At 45.7% G+C, this 20543-nt stretch overlaps 1 long non-coding RNA gene across 1 annotated transcript; it reads left to right on the top strand.

Annotated features, from left to right (window-relative positions):
- Positions 1-3915: 3915 nt before the first annotated feature.
- Positions 3916-20193, top strand: LOC139254476 (uncharacterized). Its single transcript, XR_011592016.1, has 3 exons — positions 3916-3983; positions 5641-5778; positions 20132-20193. It is a non-coding gene; the product is annotated as an uncharacterized lncRNA (long non-coding RNA).
- Positions 20194-20543: the final 350 nt, after the last annotated feature.

Here is a 20543-nt window from a genome sequence, read left to right as displayed (position 1 = left end):
TCCTGAAAACTTCGATCAGATCACCTCTAAACCTTGTAAATTCTAGGGAATACAACCCTAATTTGTGTAACCTCTCCTCATAACTTAACCTTTGGAGTCCGGGTATCGTTCTGGTAAACCTAGGCTGCACTCTCTCCAAGACCAATATATCCTTCCTATGGTGTGGTGCTCAGAACTGCTCACAGTGCTCCAGGTATTGAGCAGGTTGGGCCTATACTCATTGGAGTTTAGAAGAATGAGAGGTGATCTTATTGAAACTCCTGAAAGGTCTGGCTCTAATTTTTAGACGATGCCCCCAAGTCGTTGACTCCTGAACCAGCGGAAATAGTTTAATTCCATCTACCCTACCTGTTTCCCTTGATGGGCCGAAGATTCCAGCCTCGCTGGGTGCGTACGAAGTGTGCACAGACCGACGAGGCCTCACAAGAGCCGGTTCTCGGGGCGCGATGCGCATGTGCCGAAAACCAGTTTTTCCGATCTGTTAAGATTTCTCTGAATAGGGTCCTCCACGTTCCCGGGAGAAGGAGATCCTTGCGGAAGAGATTGGACTATTTGCCCAACTCATGCCCAGCGAATGTCCTTCAAGCTTTTACCCCTGGTAAAAGCAGGCGAATAGCTTACTTTTACCAGTGTTAGAGTTTTAAAACATATAAAAATTAAATTTAAACATTCATTTATATATTTAAAATCCTGTCCATTAGCTAAGGTTATTTTTAACACTATTAAAACACACTAAGAAAATACAAAAAATCTATATTTTTCTAAAACATTTAATTACATTTAATTTCAATTAATTTTAAATATGTGAGGTGTTTTATTTATTTATTATGCTGTGTTTTGGTGTTTTTGGGGGTTTTCTCATCGATAGTAATGGGAACCCGTACAACCAGAGCTCCCATTTTGATCAATGAATATACTGCATGGTGATTGGTGGTCCAGGCCCACATGACTCCAGCTTATACGTACTTACGTGAAAGACATCATCCTGTGCACTGCACAGTTAATCTATGCCTCCGATCGGAATCGTAGGTTGCTCCGGGACCGCCAGGTATTTTGGTTGATTTTTTCGGATCGGATGCATTCGTACGAAGGAAATCTCCGACCGCAATTTTCAGCCCAATATCTTGATAACTTCGATCAGATCACCCCTTAACCTTCTAAAACCCTGGGAATACATCCCTGATTTGTGTAATCTCTCCTCGTAACTTAACCCTTGGATTCCCACCAAGGCCAATATATCCTCCCTAAGGTCTGGGGCCCAGAACTGCTCACAGTGCTCCAGGTGTGGTCTAACCAGGGTCCTGTATAGCTGCAGTATAACTCCTACCCCCTTGTATTCTCGTCCACTAGATATAAAGGTCAGCATTCAAGTAGCCTTTTTGATTATTTTCTGTACGTGTTTGTGACAATTTAATGATCGATGTACCTGAACCCCCCAGTCACTTTGCACCGCTGCTGTTTTTAGCTTTTCATCATTGAGAAAGTACCCTGCTCTATCCTTTTTAGGCTCCAAGTGGATTTGCCTTGGGGGAGATGAGGAACATTTTATTTTGTACGCAGCGAGTTGTTATGGTCTGGAAGGCACTGCCTGAAAAGGAAGTGGAAACAACATTTAAAAGGGAATCGGGTAAATAAATGGAATTGAAACATTTGCTGGGCTGAATGGAGAGAGAAGGGGGAGTGGGACTAGCTCTTTCAAAGAGCCAGCACATGCATGATGGGCTGAATGGTTTCTTTAGGTGCTGTCTGATTCTATGATTCTCTGGTCCAATCCCCCCGATTTGTGTTCAATCCTTTTTCTCGGGTTCCAGTTGTGAAGAAGTATTTAAATGTCAGAATAAAGTGTGATGAATAGGTTGATGGAGGGAAAGACATGGTTGGCTTGGATAATGGAATACAGAGTAACATTTCAAAATTAGCTGATGCTGCCAAATGTAGAGGTGTGGCAAACAGTGAGGATGATACCAACCGACTGCAGCAGGACTTTAGATCGGCTGGCAGAATGGGCAGAGAAGTGCTGGATGGAATTTAATGTGAGGCGATACATTTTGGCAGAAGTGATAGGGAGAGGCACTATAGACTTAATGGCACAGTTGTAAAGAGTGTGCATGGACAGAGGGACCTGGGGGTTCATGTACATAGATCTTTGAAGGTGGCAGGCCATATTGAGAGAGTATTTAGCAAAGCATATGGGATCCTGGGCTTCATAAATAGAGGCAATGAGTACAAAAGTAGGAAAGTTATGCTGAACCTTTATAAAGCTCTGGTTAGGCCACAACTAAGGTATTCTGGTCACTACATTTTAGGAAGGATGTGAAGGTCCTTGAGAGGGTGCAGAGGAGATTTACCGGAATGTTTCCAAGGATGGGGGATTTAGCTACAAGGTTAGGGTGGAGAAGCTGGGGTTGTTCTCTTTGGAGCGAAGGAAGTGTAGGGGAGATTTGATAGAGGTGTAAAAGATTATGACAGGTTTAGATAAGGTGGACAAAGAAAAGCTGTCCCCATTAGCTGATGGTTCAAGGACTAGGGGACACAGATTGACGGTTTTGGGCAAGAGATACAAATAACTTTTTTACGTAGCGAGTGGTAATGACCTGGAACTCGCTGCCTACGAGGGTGGTGGATGCGGAGACGATCAATGATTTCACAAGGAAATTGGATAGGCACTTGAGGGAAATAAACTTGCAGGGCTACGGGGATAGAGTGGGGCAATGGGACTGACTGGATTGGTCTACAGTGAGCAGACATGGACTTGAGGGGCTGAATGGCCTCCTTCTGTGCCTTAATGACTCTATGACTCTATGACACAGACAGATTGGGGGTCATTTTAACTTTTAGGTGCTAGTATATGATGGGAGATAGCTCATTGGCCTCTCATTATACAACCTGGCCCATGCTTCCTTCTATTGACTTTAATCAGTGGCTAATTCCACATCACACATTTTACACTGTCACTCAAAGTTAGAATGACCCGCATGGAGTGAAGACACAGCGATAGATGGATAGAGAGATAGCTAGATAGAAAGCAAGAAGAGCAGAACAGAGAAGGCCAAGAGGAGATTTGATGGAGGTGTTTAAAATCAGGAAGGATTTCGATAGAGTAAATAAAGAGAAACGGTTTCCAATGTCTGCAGGGTCGATAACCAGAGGGCACAGATTTAAGGTGATTGGAAAAGAACCAGAGGCGACACGAGGAAAACTTGTTTAAGCAACGCTTGGTTAGGATTTGACTGATAGGGCGGTGGATACAGATTGAATAGTAGCCTTCAAAAGGGAATTGGATAAATATTTGAACGAAAAGAAAAAGAAAAATTTGCATTTATATCGCGCCTTTCACGACCACCGGACATCACAAAGCACTTTTCCAGCCAATGAAGTACTTTTCAAGTGTAGCCACTGTTCTAATATAGGAAATGCGCAGCTAAATTGTGCACAGCAAGCTCCCACAAGCAGCAATGTGATAATCATCACATAAAGTGTTTTAGATGTTGATCGAGGGATAAATATTGTCCAGGAGAAAAAAATTGCAGGGATATGGGGAAAGAACGGGGGGAGTGGGACTAACTGGATTGCTCTTCGAAAGAGCCGGTGCAGACTTGATGGGCTGAATGGCCTCCTTCTGTGCTGAACTATTCTATGATTGTATGATTCTAAGAGACAGAGAGAGAGGTAGGTGCATAGACAGAGAAAAGAAAAGCTGAGGTTATTTCTTGGACCATGACGAGGAATTGAATAATGGTCTTTGTTTTGCGGGGCTGAATTGCTCGCGACACAATCATACTGAGCGATGCTCTAAAATGAGGAAAAAGTTTCAAGTTCCAATTCTGAACTGTGCTTGTTTTCAGTGGAACAAATCACCAGTCGTATTTATCAAACGTGTGGCATTAACTCTAAAGGCATTTCGTTCAGCAGTGACAGCGTGTTCATCTCCCAATCCAGCAGTTTCTGTGCTTCTGATTTCTGTAATAATCGGATAATTGCAGGTAAGGTTACAGTGCGTGATAATCCGACTGGGATCCAATAGATTCATTGAACTGATGTATGTAATGCGTATCCCCGATTTTCATCAGATGCTTCGCCTCCAATCTCTGGAATTCCCTCCCTAATCCTCTCCGCCTTGCTACATCTCCCACCTTAAAACCTACCTCTTTGACCAAGCTTTTGGTCGCCTGCCCGAACAGCTCTTTACGTGGCTCGGTGCCAAATTGTGTCTGATAATGCTACCCGCCCTCCCCAACCACCCCCACCTCCCCGTTTACTGTTCCACTGAAGTCAACTGAAAACGAATATCGGGTGAGGCGTAACATGGGCGACCGATTTGCTCATGCACACAAATAATTTGACCCCGCTATTCTAATGGGATTAATTTTATTTTATTAATTCATGGGATGCGGGCTTTGCTGGCAAGGCCGGCATTTATTGCCCATTCCTAATTGCCCTTGAGAAGGTGGTGATGAGCCACCTTCTTGAACCGCTGCAGTCCGTGAGATGAAGGTGCTCCCACAGTGCTGTTAGGATTCTTATTGTTTATCCTAGCGGTTTGATACAACTGAGCGGCTTGCTAGACCATGTCAGATGGCAGTTAAGAGTCAACCACATTGCTGTGGGTCTGGAGTCACATATAGGCCAGACTGGGTATGGACGGCAGATATCTATCCCCAAAGGACAGTAGTGCACCAGATGGGGTTTTATGACAATCCAGTGGTTACACGATCGCCATTACTGATGCTAGCTTTTAATTCCGGATTTATGTAACTAAGTGACTTTAAATTCTACAGCTGCCGTGGTGGGACTTGAACTAGATGGCTTTGGATTAATAGTCCAGTAAATAACCACTATGCTACCGCTTCCAATAATGATAATGTTGGTAATGTTGGTGTCATATTTTGACCTGAAATAAACTTCCGACCACATATCCACAGCATAACTAAAACCGTCTATTTCCACCTCGATAACATCGCCCGTCTCCGCCCTAGCCTCAGCTCATCCTCTGCTGAATCCCTTATCCCTGCCTTTGTTACCTCTAAACTTGACTATTCCAATGCACTTCTGGCTGGTCTCCCACATTCTATCCTACACAAATTAAAGGTTTTCCAAAACTTCGCTGCCCGTATCCTAACTCGCACCAAGTCCCGCTCATCCATCACCTCTGAGCTCGCTGACCTACACTGGCTTCTGGTTAAGCAATGCCTCGATTTCAAAATTTTCCTCCTTATTTTCAAATCCCTCCATGGCCTCGCCCCTCCCTATCTCTGTAATCTCCCTCTGCCCCAAAACCTCCCCGAGATGTCTGCACTCCTCTAATTCTGCCCTCTTGAGCATCACTGATTATAATCGCTCAACCTTTGGTGGCCGTGCCTTCTGTTGCCTGGGCCCCAAGCTCTGGGACTCCCTCCCTAAACCTCTCCGCCTCTACCTCTCTTTCCTCCTTCAAGATGCTCCTTAAAACCTACCACTTTGACCAAGCTTTTGGTCACCTGCGCCAATTTCTAGTTATTGGCTCAGTGTCAAATTTTTATCTCATAATATTCCTGTGAAGCACCTTGGGATGTTTCACTACCTTAAAGGTGCTATATAAATGCAAGCTGTTGTTACTGTAATATCCAATAGATGATTCTTTTCCTCTGGTTTCCCTTTCAGAGCCTGCCAATACCACCCTGAATGGAATGAAATGCTACGGATGTTATGCAAGTAGCTCTGAGGCCTGCAGTGAAAAAATAGTGAAGTGTGTCGGAGAAGAGAATGGGTGCATGACTGGATCAGGAATACAGCAAGTGTGTACGTTTAACTTTTCTGTTCCATCGCTTTAACTTTTCTTTGATATTATGGCCTGTCCCATTCTAAATGAATGGAAAACACACAACATAAAATTAATCTGTCACTCAGTGTCAGTCTGAAAGCAGTTCTGTTCAGGTGCATGGAATCAGAGAACGATACAATACCTAAGGAAACTATTCAGCCCATCGTGCCTGTGCTGGCTCTTTGAAAGACCTTTCCAACTTTCTCACTCCCTCTGCCCTTTCCCATAGTCCTGAAAATCCCCCCCCCTCCCCACCCCGACCACCGCTGCATCAGAAACTGGGCACAGATTGGCCTTACGTGTGACCCACGGAAATAGTGAGGGGGATGGGGAAGGGTTAGATCTTCAACTTGCCACGTGGGCTTGAAACTGGAGGGTTTGAACCTGCACTTTTACAGCTGGGTGTCAAACACACGGCAGACAAGTGGCGACCCTTTTTACAACTCTGCCCACTTTACTTTTAAACTGACTTCAGTGGAAAGGACTATCAGGTGGGGTGTGAAACAGGCCAATGATTGGTCAAAGCAGGTTTTGCCTAGTGGGTTTTTTCTTTGCAGGGTACAAAGTAACTGCTGCCTGTGGGATCCTGGTCTTTATAAATAGAGGTATTGAGGATAAAAGCAAGGAAATTACGGGAAAATCAAAGCCCGTGCCACTAAACGCTCAGTTGCAGAGTGGTTGTGAAATAGGCTAAGTGACAGAAAGCAGAGAGTAGTGGTGAATGGTTGATTTTCAGACTGGAGGCATGTAAAGATTGGTTTCCCCAGGGGTCAGTATTAGGACCACTGCTCTTTTTGATAAGAAGATAAGAATTAAGAGCAGGAATAGGCCATTTGGTCCAGTGTGCCTGCTCCACCATTCAATAAGATCGTGGTTGATCTTCTACCCCATCTCCACTTTCCTGCACTGTCCCCATATTCCTTGATTGCCTTAGGATAAGGGGTAGGCCAGTTAGGACTGAGATGAGGAGAAACTTCTTCACTCAGAGAGTTGTTAACCTGTGGAATTCCCTGCCGCAGAGAGTCGTTGATGCCAGTTCATTGGATATATTCAAGAGGGAGTTAGATATGGCCCTTACGGCTAAAGTGATCAAGGGGTATGGAGAGAAAGCAGGAAAGTGGTACTGAGGGAATGATCAGCCATGATCTTATTGAATGGTGATGCAGGTTCGAAGGGCCGGATGGCCTACTCCTGCACCTATTTTCTATGTTTCTATGTTTCTATGTTAATATCCAAAAATCTATCGATCTGTGTCTTGAATATACACAATGACTGAGCATCCACAGCCCTCTGGGGTAGAGAATTCCAAAGATTCACCACCCTCTGAGAGAAGACATTTCTCCTCATCTCAGCCCTAAATGGCCAACCACTTATTCTGAGACTGTGACCGTTGGTTCTAGACCCCAAAGGCAGGGGAAACATCCTCCCTGCATCTACCCTGTCAAGCCCTGCAAAAATGTTGTATGTTTCAAATAAATTACCTCTCATTCTTCTAAGCTCCAGAGAATATAGGCCCAGCCTATTCAATCTCTCCTCATAGAACAATCCCCCTAACCCAGAAATCAGTCTGGTGAACCTTCGTTGCATTCCCTCGATGGCAAGTATATTCTTCCTTAGGACAGGAGTCCTAAACTGTACACAGTACTCCAGGTGTGATCTTACCAGGGTGCTATATAATTGCAGTAAGACATCTTTATTCTTATATTCAAATTCTCTTGTAATAATAAAATAATGATAAAAATTGATACCCACATTACAATAATTACTGCAATCTAAAAGTACCTCATTGACTGTAATGTGCTTTGAGACGTCAGGTGGTCATGTAAAGCGCTATATAAATGCAAGTCTTTCTTTCTATGTGTTAATGACCTGGACTTGGGTATCAATTCAAAGTTTGCAGAAGACACGAAACTCGGAAATATAGTAAACAATGAGGAGGCTAGTAACACACTCATCGGGAGGCATGGACAGATGGTGAGATGAGCAGACACATGGACAGATGGTGAGATGAGCAGACACATAGACAGATGGTGATATGGGCAGACACATGGACAGATGGTGAGATCTGCAGACACATGGACAGATGGTGAGATGGGCAGATACATAGACAGATGGTGAGATGGGCAGACACATGGACAGATGGTGAGATGGGCAGACACATGGACAGATGGTGAGATGGGCAGACACAGACAGATGGTGAGATGGGCAGACACATGGACAGATGGTGAGATGGGCAGACACATGGACAGATGGTGAGATGGGCAGACACATGGACAGATGGTGAGATGGGCAGACACATGGACAGATGGTGAGATGAGCAGACACATGGACATATGGTGAGATGGGCAGACACATGGACAGATGGTGAGATGAGCAGACACATGGACAGATGGTGAGATGGGCAGACACATGGACAGATGGTGAGATGGGCAGACACATGGACAGATGGTGAGATTGGAAGACACATGGACAGATGGTGAGATTGGAAGACACATGGACAGATGGTGAGATTGGAAGACACATGGACAGATGGTGAGATGGGCAGACACATGGACAGATGGTGAGATGAGCAGACACATGGACAGATGGTGAGATGGGCAGGCACATAGCAGATGGTGAGATGGGCAGACACATGGACAGATGGTGAGATGGGCAGACACATGGACAGATGGTGAGATGGGCAGACACATGGACAGATGGTGAGATGGGCAGACACATGGACAGATGGTGAGATGAGCAGACACATGGACAGATGGTGAGATGGGCAGACACATCGACAGATGGTGAGATGGGCAGACACATCAACAGATGGTGAGATGGGCAGACACATAGCAGATGGTGAGATGGGCAGACACATGGACAGATGGTGAGATGAGCAGACACATGGACAGATGGTGAGATGGGCAGACACATAGCAGATGAAGTTTAATGTAGCAAAGTGATTCATTTTGGAAGGAGGAATGAGGAGAGACAATTTAAAATAAATGGTACAATTTTAAAGGGGGTTCAGGAACAGAGAGACCAGGGAGTGTACGTACACACATCCTTGAAGGGGACAGGACAAGTTGAGAAGGCTGTTAAAAAAGCTTATGGGACACAGTATTTGTAACAAAAGAGTTAAGTTGACGGCACAGATTGAGACAAATGGGTATGATCTGATCGCCATTACAGAGACGTGGTTGCAAGGTGACCAGGACTGGGAATTAAATATTCAGGGGTACTTGACAATCCGGAAGGGCAGACAGAAAGGAAAAGGAGGTGGGGTAGCTCTGTTGATAAAGGATGGATTCACTGCAATAGTAAGAAACAATATTGGCTCAAATGATATGGGTGTTGAAACAGATTGGGTGAAGATAACGAATAATAAGGGGAAAATGTCACTGGTGGGCATAGTCTCTAGGCCCCCTAACAGTAGCAACTCTGTTGGTCGGAGTATAAGCCAAGAAATAATGAGGGCATGTAAAAAGGGAAAATCATGGGTGATTTTAATCTCCATATTGATTGGACAAATCAAATTGGTCAGAGTAGCCTTGAGGAGGAGTTCATAGAGTGCATAAGGGACCGGTTCCTTGAGCAGTATGTAACAGAACCAACCAGGTGGCAGGCTATCTTAGATCTGGTCCTGTGTAATGAGACAGGATTAATAAACAATGTCCTAGTAAAGGATCCCCTCGGAATGAGTGATCATAGCATGGTTGAGCTTCAAATTCAGATGGAGGGTGAGAAAGATTTCTAACCAGCGTACTTAGCTTAAATAAAGGAGAATATGAAGATATGAGGGCAGAGTTGGGTAAAGTGGACTGGGAAAATAGATTAAAGTGTAGGATGGTTGATGAACAGTGGCGTACATTTAAGGAGATATTTCACAACTCTCAAGAAAAATATATTCCAGTGAGGAGGAAAGGGTGTAAGAGAAAAGATAGCTATCCGTGGCTAAAGAAATAAAGGACGGTATCCAATTAAAAACAAAGGCATACAAAGTGACCAAAACTAGTGGGAGGACAGAAGATTGGGAAGCTTTTAAAAGCCAGCAAAGAATGACTAAAAAAATGATTAAGAAAGGGAAGATAGACTTTGGGCCCAAGTTTCGGCCTCAGTTGCTCCTGATTTTTTGGAGCAACTGGTGTAGAACGGAGTATCTTAAAAATTAAAATTATCGGCATTTAGTTTGCTCCAGTTCTAGTCAGTTAGAACAGTTTTACTTTGGAACAGAATTTTTTTTTCAAAAGGGGGGCGCGTCCGGCCACTTACGCCTGTTTTCAAAGTTTCGGCAGTGAAAACTTACTCCAAACTAACTTAGAATGGAGTAAGTGAAGATTTTTGTACGCTCGAAAAAACCTTGTCTACACTTCAGAAAATCAGGCATAGGTTACAAATCAGGCATCGGGAATGGGGGGCGGGTTAAAGGGAAGTTTACAAACATTAAACACTTCAGTTTTACAAATAAAGAGCCATCATCAATAATAAATGATAAAAACATCAATAAATCAACCAATAAATCAATCAAAAAAAATTAATAAGAAATAACTTAAAAAAAATATCAATAAATAAACCATTTTCTACTTACCGACTGCAGCACCGGGAGCCCTCCCCCACCCCCAGTGTGTCTCTGTCAGTGTCTCTATCTCTCTGTCTGTCTGTCTGTCTGTGTGTGTCTCTCACTCTCTGTCTGTCAGTGTCTGTGTTTCTGACAGCGAAGGGAGGGGGGGAGGGGGGGAGGGGGAAGAGGGGGAGGAGGGGGATAGAGTGGGGGAGGGGAGTAGAGGGGGGAGGGGGAGGAGGGGGGTAGAGGGAGAGAGGAGGGGCAGGGGGAGGGGAGGCAGAGGGGGAGGGAGGGAAGGGGAGGGATGGGGGAGAAGGGAGAGGGGGGAGCGAAGGGGGAGAGAAGGGGGGGAGGGGGGAGAGAAGGGGGGGAGGGGGAGAGAAGGGGGGGAGGGGGAGAGAAGGGGGGGAGGGGGAGGGGGGAGAGAATGGGGGGAGGGGGAGGGGGGAGAGAAGGGGGGGAGGGGGAGAGAAGGGGGGGAGGGGGAGGGGGGAGAGAAGGGGGGGAGGGGGAGGGGGGAGGAGAGGAGGGGGAGGAGAGGGGGAAAGGGGGGGAAAGGAGAAGGGGGGAAAGGAGAAGGAGGGGGAAAAGGGAAAGGAGAAGGGTGGGTGAAGGTGAAGGAGAAGGGGGGGTGGAGACTGAACAGGCCGGGCCCAGCCGGGCCCAAGACTTCGGGCAGGGCCCGTCCCCAGCACCAGATTTACAGGTAGGTTGCATTGGGTCGGGTCGGGTCCGAGGTCCGGGGTCAGGAGCGCGGGTCAGGTCGGGGGGAGCGCGGGTTGGAGTCGGGAGCGCGGGTCGGGTCGGGTCGGGGGGGGGAGGGAGGTCAGTTCGATTCGGGTCGTGGGGGGGGTGAGGGAGAGAGGGAGGGAGAGGGAGGTCAGGTCGGGTGGGAGGGGGAGCGCGGGTCGGGTCCAGTCCGGGGGGTCGGGTCCGGTCCGGGGGCGGCGGGGGGGGGGAGGGGTAAGCGGGAGTCCAGTCGGGTCGGGAGGAAGCAGGAGCAGGGCGTGGGAGGCAGCCTTATGCACGCAGCCCCAATGAGGCCATTCGACCAGGGCTAGGGGCTGCGTGCTTCGGGCCCCTCCCACATAGTTTTGGGCACCTGGAGTTACTGCACATGCGCGCCCACTGTAGCGTGCATGTGCAGAGGTCCCGGCACTGTTTTCAGCGCGGGGACCTGGCTCTGCCCCCCAACAGCTCGTGCTGCGCCGCGCCCGACTCAAGAGGACCAGTAGGGAGCCGGAGAATCTGTAAGTTTTTTTTAGGCGCACTTTGTGGCGCGAAAAACGGGCATCCAGGTCGGGGCTGTGCCGTTCTAGGCGCGGCCCGAAACTTGGGCCCAATGAAAGTAAACTAGTGCAATATGTAAAAACAGATAGCAAGAGTTTCTACAGATATATAAAAAGGAAAAGAGTGGCTAAAGTAAATGTTGGTCCCTTACAGGACGAGACCGAGGAATTAGTAATGGGGAACATGGAGATGGCAGAAACTCTGAACAAATATTTTGTATCAGTCTTTACGGTAGAGAACACTAACAGTATTCCGACAGTGGATAGTCAAGGGGCTATCGGGGGGGAGGAACTTAACACAATCACAATCACTAAGGAGGTGGTACTCAGTAAGATAATGGGACTAAAGGCAGATCAATCCCCTGGACCTGATGGCTTGCATCCTAGGGTCTTAAGAGAAGTAACGGCAGGGATTGTGGATGCATTGGTTGTAACTTACCAAATAGTTGGGGTCCCAGTACTGATCCTTGTGGCACCCCGCTAGATTCTGGGGAGGTTCCAGCAGATTGGAAAACTGCAAATGTAACACCCTTATTTAAAAAAGAAGGCAGACAAAAAGCAGGAAACTATAGACCAGTTAGACAAACATATGTGGTTGGGAAAATGTTGGAATCCATTATTAAAGAAGCAGTAGCAAGGCACTTGGGTAAGCAAAATTCGGTCAGGCAGAGTCAGCATGGATTTATGAAGGGGAAGTCATGTTTGAATAATTTGCTGGAGTTCTTTGAGGATGTAACGAACAGAGTGGATAAAGGGGAACCAGTGGATGTGGTGCATTTGGACTTCCAGAAGACATTTGACAAGGTGCCACATAAAAGGTTACTGCACAAGATAAAAGTTCAGGGGGTTGGGGGTAATATATTAACATGGATAGAGGATTGGCTAACTAACAGAAAACAGAGAGTCGTGATAAATGGTTCATTCACCAGTAACTAGTGGGGTGCTGCAGGGATCAGTGCTGGGACCCAAACTATTTCCAATCTATATTAACGACTTGGAAGTAGGGACTGAGTGTAACGTAGCCAAATTTGCTGACGATACAAAGATGGGAGGAAAAGCAATGTGTGAGGAGGACACAAAAAATCTGTAAAAGGACATAGACAGTGAGTGAGCAAAAATTTGGCAGATGGAGTATAATGTTAGAAAGTGTGAGGTCATGCACTTTGGCAGAAAAAAAATCAAAGAGCAAGTTATTATTTAAATGGAGAAAGATTGCAAAGTGTTGCAGTACAGCGGGACCTGGGGGTACTTGTGCATGAAACACAAAAGGTTACTATGCAGGTACAGCAAGTGATCAGGAAGGCCAATAGTATCTTGGCCTTTATTGCAAAGGGAATGGAGTATAAAAGCAAGGAAGTCTTGCTACAGCTATACAAGGTATTGGTGAGGTCACACCTGGAATATTGTGTGCAGTTTTGGTTTCCATATTTATGAAAGGATATACTTGCTTTGGAGGCAGTTCAGAGAAGGTTCACTTGGTTGGTTCCGGGGATGAGGGGGTTGACTTATGAGTAGGTTGGGCCTCTACTCATTGGAGTTCAGAAGAATGAGAGGTGATCTTATCGAAACGTATGAGATTATGAGGGGGCTTGACAAGGTGGATGCAGAGAGGATGTTTCCACTGATGGGGGAGACTAGAACTGGAGGGCATGATCTTAGAATAAGGGACCGTCCATTTAAAACAGAGATAAGTCCGTGAGTCAGAGAGGTCTACAAAAGGCCGCGAGGTCGGGAGGTGCGTCGCTGAGTCAGGAGTCCGTGAGTCGGAGAGGCCTACAAAAGGCCGCTAGGTCGTGAGGTGCGTCGTTGAGTCGGGAGTCCGTGAATCAGAGAGGCCTACAAAAGGCCGCGAGGTCGGGAGGTGCGTTGCTGAGTCGGGAGTCCGTGAGTCAGAGAGACCTACAAAAGGCCGCGAGGTCAGGAGGTGCATCGCTGAGTCAGGAGTCCGTGAATCAGAGAGGTCTACAAAAGGCCGCGAGGTCGGGAGGTGCGTCGCTGAGTCAGGAGTCCGTGAGTCAGAGAGACCTACAAAAGGCCCAGCTTGTGCAGCTACAGGGAGAAGGCAAAAAGAAGTAGAAAGAAATAGAAAGGTGACGTCACAGCCAAGGGGGTGAGTGATTGGCTGGTGACTGGTAAGTAGTTTTTCTTTTTTCTCTTCTATATCAGTGAGTAACTTTTAGCACTGTTGTTGCCAATTTAAGTTAATCTTAGGGTTAAGTCATGCCAGGCGAGCTCAGGCAAGTGTTATGCTCCTCCTGTACTATGTGTCCTCCGGTGTCCCTGACGACTACGTGTGCGGAAAGTGTATCCGCCTCCAGCTCCTGACGGTCCGCGTTGCGGAATTGGAGCTGAGGGTGGATTTACTCTGGAGCATCCACGATGCTGAGAATGACGTGAGTAGCACGTGTAGCGAGTTCGTCTTACCGCAGGTGAAGGGTCCACAGCCAGTTAGGGAATAGAAGACCAGCAGGAAGAGCAGTTCAAGGAAGGTAGTGCAGGGGTCCCTTGCGGTCATCCCCCTGCAAAACAGATACACCGCTTTGAGTACTGTTGAGGGGGATGACTTATCAGGGGAGGGCAGCAGCAGCCAAGTTCATGGCACCGTGGCTGGTTCTGCTGCACAGGAGGGCAGGAAAAAGAGTGGGAGAGCGATAGTGATAGGGGATTCAATTGTAAGGGGAATCGATAGGCGTTTCTGCGGCCACAACCGAGACTCCAGGATGGCATGTTGTCTCCCTGGAGCAAGGGTCAAGGATGTCTCGGAGCAGGTGCAGGACATTCTGAAAAGGGAGGGTGAACAGCCAGTTGTCGTGGTGCACATTGGTACCAATGATATAGGTAAAAAAAGGGATGAGGTCCTACGAGACGAATTTAAGGAGCTAGGAGTTAAATTAAAACGTAGGACCTCAAAAGTAGTAATCTCGGGATTGCTACCAGTGCCACGTGCTAGTCAGAGTAGGAATCGCAGGATAGCGCAGATGAATACGTGGCTTGAGCAGTGGTGCAGCAGGGAGGGATTCAAATTCCTGGGGCATTGGATCCGGTTCTGGGGGAGGTGGGACCAGTACAAACCGGACAGTCTGCACCTGGGCAGGACCAGAACCAATGTCTTAGGGGGAGTGTTTGCTAGTGCTGTTGGGGAGGAGTTAAACTAATATGGCAGGGGGATGGGAACCAATGCAGGGAGACAGAGGGGAACAAAATGGAGACAAAAGCAAAAGACAGAAAGGAGATGAGTAAAAGTGGAGGGCAGAGAAACCCAAGGCAAAAAACAAAAAGGGCCACTGTACAGCAAAATTCTAAAGGGTCAAAGTGTAATAAAAAGGCAAGCATGAAAGCTCGGTGCCTCAGTGCAAGGAGTATTCGGAACCCAGGAGAGGGCTCTGAGCGAGTTAGAGTGGGTGAGAGCTCAGATGAACAGGACCCCAAGAAAGAATGCAAAAGGCAGGAATCAACAGAGCAGAGTAGCACTGGGGTAAGTGTAAACCACAAGGTGATAGGAAGGGACAATATGTATGAATATAAAGGGGCTGCAGGAGGCGTCAAAACTAAAAATCATGGTTTAAAAACTAGTATTAAAACACTCTACCTAAACGCACGCAGCATTCGAAATAAAGTAAATGAGTTGACGGCACAAATCATTACAAATGGGTATGATTTGGTGGCCATAACAGAAACGTGGTTGCAGGGTGGCCAAGACTGGGAATTAAGCATACAGGGGTATCTGACAATTCAGAAAGATAGACAAGAAGGGAAAGGAGGTGGGGTAGCTTTGTTAATAAAGATGATATCAGGGCAGTTGTGAGAGACGATATTGGCTCTAATGAACAATATGTTGAATCATTGTGGGTGGAGATTAGAGATAGTAAAGGGAAAAAGTCACTGGTGGGCGTAGTTTATAGACCCCCAAATAATAACTTCACGGTGGGGAGGGCAATAATCAAGGGAATAATGGAGGCATGTGAAAAAGGAACGGCAGTAATCATGGGGGATTTTAACCTACATATCGATTGGTCAAATCAAATCACATTGGATAGCCTTGAGGAGGAATTCATAGAATGCATACGGGATTGTTTCTTAGAACAGTGTGTTACAGAACCTGCAAGGGAGCAAGCTATCTTAGATCTGGTCCTGTGTAATGAGACAGGAATAATAAACGATCTCCTAGTAAAAGATCCTCTCGGAATGAGTGATCACAGCATGGTTGAATTTGTAATACAGATTGAGGGTGAGGAAGTTGTGTCAGAAATGAGCATACTATGCTTAAACAAAGGGGACTGCAGTGGGATGAGGGCAGAGTTGGCTAAAGTAGACTGGAAACACAGACTAAACGGTGGCACAATTGAGGAACAGTGGAGGACTTTTAAGGAGCTCTTTCATAGTGCTCAACAAAAATATCTTCGAGTGAAAAAGAAGGGCGGTAAGAAAAGGGATAACCAGCCTTGGATAACCAAGGAAATAAAGGAGAGTATCAAATTAAAAACCAATGCGTATAAGGTGGCCAAGGTTAGTGGGAAACTAGAAGATTGGGAAAATTTTAAACGACAGCAAAGAATGACTAAGAAAGCAATAAAGAAAGGAAAGATAGATTACGAAAGTAAACTGGCGCAAAACATAAAAGCAAATAGTAAAAGCTTTTACCGATATATAAAACGGAAAAGAGTGACTAAAGTAAATGTTGGTCCCTTAGAAGATGAGAAGGGGGATTTAATAATGGGAAATGTGGAAATGGCTGAGACCTTAAACAATTATTTTGCTTCGGTCTTCACAGTGGAAGACACAAAAACCATGCCAAAAATTGCTGGTCACGGGAATGTTGGAAGGGAGGACCTTGAGACAATCACTATCACTAGGGGTAGTGCTGGACAGGCTAATGGGACTCAAGGTAGACAAATCCCCTGGTCCTGATGAAATGCATCCTAGGGTATTAAAAGAGATGGCGGAAGTTATAGCAGATGCATTCGTTATAATCTACCAAAATTCTCTGGATTCTGGGGAGGTACCAGTGGATTGGAAAGCAGCTAATATAACGCCTCTGTTTAAAAAAAGGGGCAGACAAAAGGCAGGTAACTATAGGCTGGTTAGTTTAACATCTGTAGTGGGGAAAATGCTTGAAGCTATCATTAAGGAAGAAATAGCGGGACATCTAGATAGGAATAGTGCAATCAAGCAGACGCAACATGGATTCATGAAGGGGAAATCATGTTTAACTAATTTACTGGAATTCTTTGAGGATATAACGAGCATGGTGGATAGAGGTGTACCGATGGATGTGGTGTATTTAGATTTCCAAAAGGCATTCGATAAGGTGCCACACAAAAGGTTACTGCAGAAGATAAAGATACGCGGAGTCAGCGGAAATGTATTAGCATGGATAGAGAATTGGCTGGCGAACAGAAAGCAGAGAGTCGGGATAAATGGGTCCTTTTTGGGTTGGAAATCGGTGGTTAGTGGTGTGCCACAGGGATCGCTGCTGGGACCACAACTGTTTACAATATACATAGATGACCTGGAAGAGGGGACAGAGTGTAGTGTAACAAAATTTGAAGATGACACAAAGATTAGTGGGAAAGCGGGTTGTGTGCAGGACACAGAGAGGCTGCAAAGAGATTTAGATAGGTTAAGCGAATGGGCTAAGGTTTGGCAGATGGAATACAATGTCGGAAAATGTGTGGTCTCCACCTTGGAAAAAAAAACTGTAAAATGGAATATTATTTGAATGGGGAGAAATTACAACATGCTGCGATGCAGAGGGACCTGGGGGTCCTTGTGCATGAATCCCAAAAAGTTAGTTTGCAGATGCAGCAGGTAATCAGGAAGGCGAATGGAATGTTGGCCTTCATTGCGAGAGGGATGGAGTACAAAAGCAGGGAGGTCCTGCTGCAACTTTATAGGGTATTGGAGTACTGCGTGCAGTTTTGGTCACCTTTCTTAAGGAAGGATATACTAGCTTTGGAGGGGGTACAGAGACGATTCACTCGGCTGATTCCGGAGATGAGGGGGTTAACTTATGATGATAGATTGAGTAGACTGGGTCTTTACTCGTTGGAGTTCAGAAGGATGAGGGGTGATCTTGTAGAAACATTTAAAATAATGAAAAGGATAGACAAGGTAGAGGCAGAGAGGTTGTTTCCACTGGTCGGGGAGACTAGAACTAGGGGGCACAGCCTCAAAATACGGGGGAGCCAATTTAAAACCGAGTTGAGAAGGAATTTCTTCTCCCAGAGGGTTGTGAATCTGTGGAATTCTCTGCCCAAGGAAGCAGTTGAGGCTAGCTCATTGAATGTATTCAAGTCACAGATAGATAGATTTTTAACCAATAAGGGAATTAAGGGTTACGGCGAGCGAGTGGGTAAGTGGAGCTGAGTCCACGGCCAGATCAGCCATGATCTTGTTGAATGGCGGAGCAGGCTCGAGGGGCTAGATGGCCTACACCTGTTCCTAATTCTTATGTTCTTATGTTCTTATGTTTATAAGGAGGAATTTCTTCTCTGAGAGTTGTAAATCTGTGGAATTTGCTTCCTCGGAGAGTTGTGGAAGCTGGGACATTGAATAAATTTAAGTCAGAAATAAACAGTTTCTTGAGCGATAAGGGGATAAGGAGTTATGAGGGGCGGCCAGGGAAGTGGAGCTGAGTCCACGATCAGATCAGCCATGATCGTATTAAATGGCGGAGCAGGCTCGAGGGGCCGTATGGCCTATTCCTGTTCCTATTTCTTATATTCTTATGACCCTCGGCTTTATAAATAGAGGCATAGAATACAAAAGCAAGGACGTTATGCTCGACCTTTATATAACACTGGTTACGCCTCAGCTGGACCATTGTGTCCAATTCTGTGTATCACACTTTAGGATGGATGTAAAGACCTTGGAGAGGGTGCAGAGGAAATTTACTAGAATGGTACCATGGATGAGGGGTATGTTTTAACAGCCTTCTCAATGTGCCCTGCCACCTTCAAAGATTTGTGTGGGTACACCCCCAGGTCTCTCTGCTCCTGCCCCTTTACTTTATAGTGCCGCTCCTCATTCTTTATTCCAAAATTAATCACTTTGCACCTCTGTATTAAATTGTATCTGTCATGTGCGGCCCATTTCATCATTCTGTTTATGTCCTCCTGAGGTCTGTTACTATCCTCCTCACTGTTTACAAATTGCAATAAGCTTCCAAATGATTTTAAGGGATGGAAAACCACAGATCAAGGTGCAGAACTTCACAATGTACATCTCAAGTGTATTTTGGTCAGTGTTCTGTTATTCTCTGATCCCTCTGACTGACACCTGTGCTCCTTGGGCGAGCAATAGGCAGCTCCTTATAACTGACAGTCGACGTCCTGCTGTGTAAGTACACAATGGGTATGTTCGTGTTCTGGTTAAGTTACCAACAAGCAAAGAACTGGGTTACTAATTCAGATCCAGGATCAGTTCAAATCCCAGCAAAGGAAATCTGTGAGACTGAATTCAGTTACTTTTTAAATTATTATTCATTCACAGGATATGGATGTCGCTGGCAAGGCCAGCATTTATTGCCCATCCCTAATTGCCATAATGAAGCCCCCTTCTTGAATACAACTGAGTAGCTTGTTAGGTCATCTCAGAGGGCAGTTAAGAGTCAACCACGTGGGTCAGGAGTCACATATAGGCCAGACCGGGTAAGGACGGCAGATTTTCATCCCTGAAGGACATTAGTGAACCAGATGGGTTTTTACAACAATCTGGTGGTTTCATGATCACTAGCTTTTTAGTTAATAGATTTGAATTGAAATTCCCCAGCTGCCCTGGTGGGATTTGAACACAAGTCTCCAGATCATCAGTCCAGGCCTCTGGATTACTAGTCCAGTGACATAACCACTATGTGATCATACTCCATAATACAAATTTAAAATAAAAAGCAGGTGTCAGTAAAAGTGACTATGAAGCTGTTGGATTATCATTAAAAAATCCATCTCGTTCTCCCATGTCTCAGTGGGTAGCACACACGCCTCTGGGATAGAAGGTTGTGGGTTTAAGTCCCACTCCAGGGACTTGAGCATATAAATCTAGGCTGGCACTCCAGTGCAATGCTGAGGGAATGCTACACTTTTGGAGGTGCCTTCTTAAGGATGAAACGTTAAACCGAGGCCCCGGCTACTATCTCAAGTGGAAATAAAAATTCCGATGGCACTATTTCAAAGATGAACAGGGGAGTTATCCCCAGTGACCTGGCCAATATTTATCCCTCAATCAACATAATAAAAACAGATTATCTGGTCATTATCATGTTGCTGTTTGTGGGAGCTCGCTGTGCAGAAATTGGTTATCGCGTTTCCCAAATTACAATAGTGACTACACCCCAAAAGTACTTCATTGGCAGTATAGGGGCTTTGAGACATGCTTGGTCGTGAAAGGCGGTATAAAAATGCAAGTCTTTCTTTATTTAGTGACATCCTCATCTTGATAATGAACTGCTTTCTCATAAGGATCATTTTATTGAGGAGTAATCTAATTTCTGTCTATTTCTAGTACCGACGATGGGGTTTCACCTTTTCACCAAAGGATGTATTTCTAAGAGTATTGTCGATGACCCAACCAGTTTGAGCCCGTTTCTCATAATCCTGGACCTGCCTCCGACGTTTTGTATGGCTAATCTGTGTAACGGTGACACAGAGAACACCAGCACAATTGATCCAGGGGAAATGTGACACAACTGCCAGGAAGAACATCAGTGATAGTTCTATGCTTTTCCGCTGCTCCCTGTGGTAGCAAGTTCCACATTTGCACCATTTCCTGAATAAAGACGTTTCTCCTGAATTCCCCACTGATTTATTAGTGACTATCTTATATTAATGACCGTTAGTTTTAGACTCTACACAAGTGACAATATCACCTCTACATCTACCTTATCAAACGCTTTCATAATTTTAAAGAACTCAAT

Source organism: Pristiophorus japonicus, unplaced genomic scaffold (assembly GCF_044704955.1).
Source record: "Pristiophorus japonicus isolate sPriJap1 unplaced genomic scaffold, sPriJap1.hap1 HAP1_SCAFFOLD_548, whole genome shotgun sequence".
Lineage (NCBI taxonomy): Eukaryota > Metazoa > Chordata > Chondrichthyes > Pristiophoridae > Pristiophorus > Pristiophorus japonicus.
This window is presented reverse-complemented; position numbering and strand designations above follow the sequence as displayed.